Raw genomic sequence first — 5,689 nt, 5'->3', positions numbered from 1 at the left:
AAAAAAGAAAGAAAAGAAAGAAAGAAAGAAAAAGATGTCACATATAAGACAAGAAAAGAAAAAAAAGAAAAATGAAAGGAAGGAAGGAAGGAAGGAAGAGAGAGAAAGAAAGAAAGAAAAAGAAAATATACTTAAATAGCTTCTCATTGCATTTAGGATAAAGACCAAAAAACTTCTTCACATGGCCTATAAAGTATGCATGACCCTAGCCTCTTCAGCTCTTCAAGCATGCCATGCCCCGTCTACCACAGGCCTTTGGACACGCCATCCCCATGGCTGGAATGCTCTCTCCCTTTTCTCCCCAGCAGCCCCCTCCCATGCCTGCTTGACTTCCTGTTTTGCATCTCAGTGATGGTGAGGTCTCAACTAGACCATCTCGTTGCTCCCTGTATAGTTTGTGTGATTAAAGACAGCTCTATTATAGGCTCCAAGAAGGTTGAGTCCATGTTTGTCCACAAAACTGTCGGGTTTTTTGTTTTTGTTTTGTTTTATTTTGTTTGAGACAGAGGCTCTGTCATCCAGGTAGGAGTGCAGTGGCACAATCTCAGCTCACTGCAACCTCGACTTCCCAGGTTTCAGGTGATTCTCCTTCCTCTGCTTCCCAAGTAGTTGGAACTACAGGCACGTACCACCATGCCCAGCTAATTTTTTTTGTATTTTTAGTAGAGACGGGTTTTCACCATATTGTCCAGGCTGGTCTCAAACTCCTGACCTCAAGAGATCTGCTGGCCTCGGCCTCTCAAAGTGCGGGGATTACAGGTGTGAGCCACCATACCCAGCCCATATAAATGGAACCTTATAAAATGCCACAGTCATTGTGTCACCTTCCTCTGTAAAATTATTCCTTATGAGTTCCTGTCTTCCATATGAAAGTCTGGCTGTCTCTTAAAAACCTTCATTGCCTTTGAAACTGACAATAATCTACAATACAAATTGAACTATTTCATTCTAGGGGGAAACCTTGGAGATCATTGTAGTCCAAACGCTCTTCATCCACATGAGAGGAATGTAGTTTTTATTCAAATGAGAAAAACTGAAAGGCAGCCTGCAGTGTAGTGGGAAGGAAACTTGCTTGAGGTCATGCAAACACTCACTCTATACCTATCAATCACTGCACTGGAGGTAATTAAGCCTCTGTACCTGAATGCCATATGATGTTTATTTTCATATGGCATTTAGACTCAGAGCCTAACCATGCTGTAGAAAGAACATTGGACTAGGAATTCAAAGATGTAGGTTTATCCCAGTGAGTCACTGAGTAGCTTTGAGATGTAAGGCAAGCCACTTTTCTTTTATTCAGTCTTGTTTTTCTTGAGAACATAATGGTATCGTTACCCAGCTGTTGTGAAAATCCTAAGAGTGTGAATAAAATAACCTTGTAATACAAAATAATGTAGAGTATTTACAAAGTGTTATGCTGTGTAAGTAATCATTGTACCTACATTGAGGCAAGATGAATTTCTGCCTTAATAGCTATAAACTGATGAAAACAGAGATTCTTTAAATGTCTCTTTTCTCTTCCTAGAATAATGATTAAAGTTCTAGTTGAAATCCACGGAAGAGGCTTAGGATTAGAAATTAGATGACTGGGACATAAACACTGCTACAAACTAGTCATGTAATTTCTCACTGTCTCCCAAACTCATATTAAATGGGGAAGATAACACCTGTTCCACTTCCTTCACTAAGTTGTTGTTATCATCAAAAAACCTTTGGGGCAAGTGAAGTTCTAAGTTTATGTATGAATGTACACTCTTTTTTTGAGAGGGAGTCTTGCCCTGTCACCCAGGCTGGAGTGCAATGGTGCAATCTCAGCTCACTGCAATCTCCGCCTTCCAGGTTCAAGCAATTGTCCTGAATTAGCCTCCTGAGTAGCTGGGATTACAGGCACACACCACCATGCTTGGCTAATATTTGTATCCTTAGTATAGACGGGGTTTCACTATGTTGGCCAGGCTGGTCTTGAACTCCTGACCTCAGGTGATCTGCCTGCCTTGGCCTCTCAAAGTACTGGGATTACAGGCATGAGCCACCGTGCCCAGCCCACTTGTATATTAAGAGTATAAGAGTATAAAAGATATGAGCATCTAAGAGAACTCATTAAAGATGTTCTCATTCAGCATGTAACAGAAATCACTTAAAAATCTTATTTAGAGGCCAAGTGCAGAGGCTCACACCTATAATCTCAGCACTTTGGGAGGCCAAGGAGGGCGGATCTTGAGGTTATGAGTTTAAGACCAGCGTGGTAAAACCTCAACTCTACTAAAAATAAAATTGTCCAGGTATGATGGTGCATGCCTGTAATCCCAGCTACTGTAGTGGAAGGCTGAGGCAGGAGAATCCCTTGAACCTAGGAAGCAGAGGCTGCAGTGAACCAAGACCATGCCACTGCACTCTAGCCTGGGCGACAGAGCAAGACTTCATCTCAACTCTTTCCCGGAGTTAGTAACAGCTGAGGTGGTATGAGGAGGACCAGCTCTCAGACATGTGAATGAGGCCATCCTGGACCTTCCAGCCCAGTTGACCCTCTGGCAAGTGTATGAATGTGCCCAGATGAAACCAATAGAGGAACCCCCATGCCAACCATGGAATCAGAAGAAACAATACATCATTGTTGTTGTACACTATAAATCTTAGTATGATTTGTTTTGTAGGAATAGGTAGCTGGAACACATTGGTATAAATAAACAGTGGCAAAAATATGTGAAACTACACACACTGAGACATGTTACGTAGCTCAGAAAGTTGCAACAGAATGATAGATGAACACTGGAAAATCCAGGGAATAAACTGCATAGAATAAATCTTGGAGCAAGATGTAGGAGACTGCACTGGTGACAGGAATCTAGAAAAGAAAACAGAGGCTGGGCGCAGTGGCTCACACCTGTAATCCCAAAGCTTTGGGAAGCTAAGGCGGTGAATTACTTGAGATCAAGAGTACAAGATCACCCTGGCCAACATGGTGAAACCCCATCTCTACTAAAAAAATACAAAAATTAGCCAGGTATGGTGACATATGCCTATAATCCCAGCTACTTGGGAGACTGAGGCAGAGGCATTGCTTGAACCCAGGAGGCGGAGGTTGCAGTGAGCCAAGATCACACCATTGCACTCCAGTCTGGGTGACAGAGCAAGACCTGTCTCAAAATAAAAATAAAAAAAAAAAAGAAAGAAAGAAAAGAAAAAGAAAATAGAAGGACCCATGTGCATGCCCAGGAAAGAAATACCACCATTCCTTCATTTCTTGTGACCCTCAAATAAGGTGCCTTGGAGGACACAATGGAGGAGAAACTGGCGTTCTTGGTTTTCTGATTTTAGATATTACTTTCTCTAAGAAATCTCCAATTCCTACAAATCTGGACCATGTACCATTTCTAAGGTCCCTCTCAGAGCCCTAGGGGAATCACCTGCTCATGTAACCAGAAGCTTTTTGAGACAAGAGTCCCTGTCTATATGGTTCACAGTTTTTTCTTAGCACAATAGGTTTTCAAAAACCTGAATGAGTAAATTAAACTTAATTTTATGCATTCTCCCGCTATACATTATTATCCAAGTATATACTAAAAATGACCCCAAGCTGGGTGCAGTTGCTCACTCCCAGTAATACCTGTAATCCCAGCATATTGGGAGGCCGAGGCAGGAAGATCCCTTGAGCCCAGGAGTTTGAAGTTGCAGTGAGCTATGATCATGCCACTGCATTCCAGCCTGGATGACACAGTAGACCCTGTCTCTGGGCAGACATGGTGGCTCACGCCTGTCATCCCAGCACTTTGGGAGGTCGAGGCGGGTAGATCACCTGAGGTCAGGAGTTTGAGACCAGCCTGACCAACATGATGAAACCCCATCTCTACTAAAAATACAAAAAAAAATAGCTGAGTGTGGTGGCAGGTGCCTATAATCCCAGCTACTCAGGAGGCTGAGCCAGGAGACTTGCTTGAACCCTGGAGGTAGAGGTCACAGTGAGTCAAGATTGCACCACTGCACTCCAGCCTGGGCGACAGAGTGAGACCCCATCTCAAAAAAAAAAAAAAAAAAAAAAAAAAAAAAAAAAAAAAAAAAGACTTGTCTCAAAAAAAAAAAGGAGACCTGTATGCAGATCATCAAGAGAGTTGAGCGCTACTGATAGTCTCCATTTAAGACAGAGGACACAAACTCCCCAGCCTTTATCCTTGTTTCTGACCACTCACTCCGTCCCTTCCAGTTCAGTGATTTTTCCTTTCAGGGAATGGGGAGGGCAAGTGGATAGGGTTAACTGTGTCATTTCTTGTAACCTGAAACACAACCTGCCAGCCCTCTAGAGCTCCTGCTAAGTATCTGGTGGCCTTTGGACAAGTGACTGGTTAGCTGCTTCTGCCATTGTGAGCTTTAGGACTCAGACCAGCTGGCATGCCTGCCTGGATTGGGTCAGCTTGCCATTTACAACATGCCCTACCAGCCTAGGGCTTCCTTATTTTACTTCCCCTTTTAATCAACTAATGTCCCCATCCAGGCTCTTATCTTGAAGACCAAGCTTTTCGTGAAATTTTATTTTAGGATTAACATGTAATCACAACGTTAAAGCAAGAATTTGACTTACTACTTGCTGCATGGCAAGCTACTCCCAAACTCGGTGACTTAAAATAACCATCATTAAATTCTGTCTTAGTGTGGTATGCATTGCCTGGGGTTCACCTGGGAAGTTCCTCTATCATTCTAGCTTGGGGTCACTCACAATTGCATGCAGAAGATGACCAGAGCTGGATGGTTGGCTCTGCGGTGCCCCTCAAAATGGCCTCTCTCCAATAAGGAAGTCTGGACATGGTGGTGAGGGGCTCAAGAAAGAGGAAGTAGATACTGCCCGGATGACTTCTTCTTCCTCTCCTCCTCTTCTCCCGCCCTTTCCCTTCCTTCCTTGTTTTTCCAGCTTTATTCAGAGATAATTCACATACCATACAATTAACCTATTTAACATGTACCATTCAGTGAATTCAGTGTTGTTGTTGTTTTTTTTTTCTTTCTTGAGACAGATTTTCACTCCTGTTGCCCAGGCTGGAGTGCAATCTCGGCTCACTTCAGTCTCTGCCTCCCAGGTTCAAGCGATTTTCCTGCCTCAGCCTCCCAAGTAGCTGGGATTACAGGCATGTACCACCAAGTCTGGCTAAATTTTTGTATTTTTAGTAGAAATGGGGATTTTCCATGTTGACCAGGCTGGTCTCGAACTCCCAGCCTCAGGTGATTTACCCGCCTCGGTCTCCCAAAGTGCTGGGATTATAGACATGAGCCACCACACCTGGCCAATTTAGTGGTTTTTAATATATACCTCATGCCTTATATGAAAATTATGTCAAAATGGATTATGAAACTAAACATAAGAGCTAAAATTATAAACCTATGTTTGAAAGAAAACATACAGAGCAAATTTCCATAGGCTTGGGTGAGGCATGGTTTCTTAGATAGGATGCCAAAAGCACAAGCAACATAAGAGAGAAACAGACAAATTAGACTATTTCAAAAGTAAAAACTTTTGTGCCAAAACAATGCCATCAAGAACAGAATGGGAGAAAATGTTTGCAAATTATATGTCTATCAAGACTTGCATCCAGAACATATAAAAAACTCTTAAGATTCAATCATAGAAGCCAGGCATAGTGGGTCATGCCTGTAATCCCAACACTTTGGGAGGCCAAGGTGGGTGGATCACCTGAGGTTG

General features: G+C 42.7%; 1 protein-coding gene and 1 long non-coding RNA gene across 2 annotated transcripts in view; one reads left to right on the top strand and one right to left on the bottom strand.

Annotated features, from left to right (window-relative positions):
* The window catches only part of LOC119471642, a 5,831-nt gene extending 2,845 nt beyond the window's left edge, over nt 1–2,986 (top strand). The window contains exon 2 of the long non-coding RNA XR_005200703.1: nt 2,931–2,986. This is a non-coding gene — a long non-coding RNA (uncharacterized LOC119471642). The remainder of the gene's footprint in view (nt 1–2,930) is intronic.
* DEPTOR (DEP domain containing MTOR interacting protein) overlaps nt 1–5,689 on the bottom strand; it is a 187,647-nt gene that overhangs the window by 101,783 nt on the left and 80,175 nt on the right. The gene's annotated exons all lie outside the window — the stretch shown is intronic.

The sequence above is a fragment of the Cebus imitator genome, unplaced genomic scaffold (genome assembly GCF_001604975.1).
Source record: "Cebus imitator isolate Cc_AM_T3 unplaced genomic scaffold, Cebus_imitator-1.0 Scaffold68, whole genome shotgun sequence".
Classification (NCBI taxonomy): domain Eukaryota; kingdom Metazoa; phylum Chordata; class Mammalia; order Primates; family Cebidae; genus Cebus; species Cebus imitator.
Note: the sequence above shows the minus strand (reverse complement) of the source record. Positions and strands in the feature narration are given on the sequence as shown.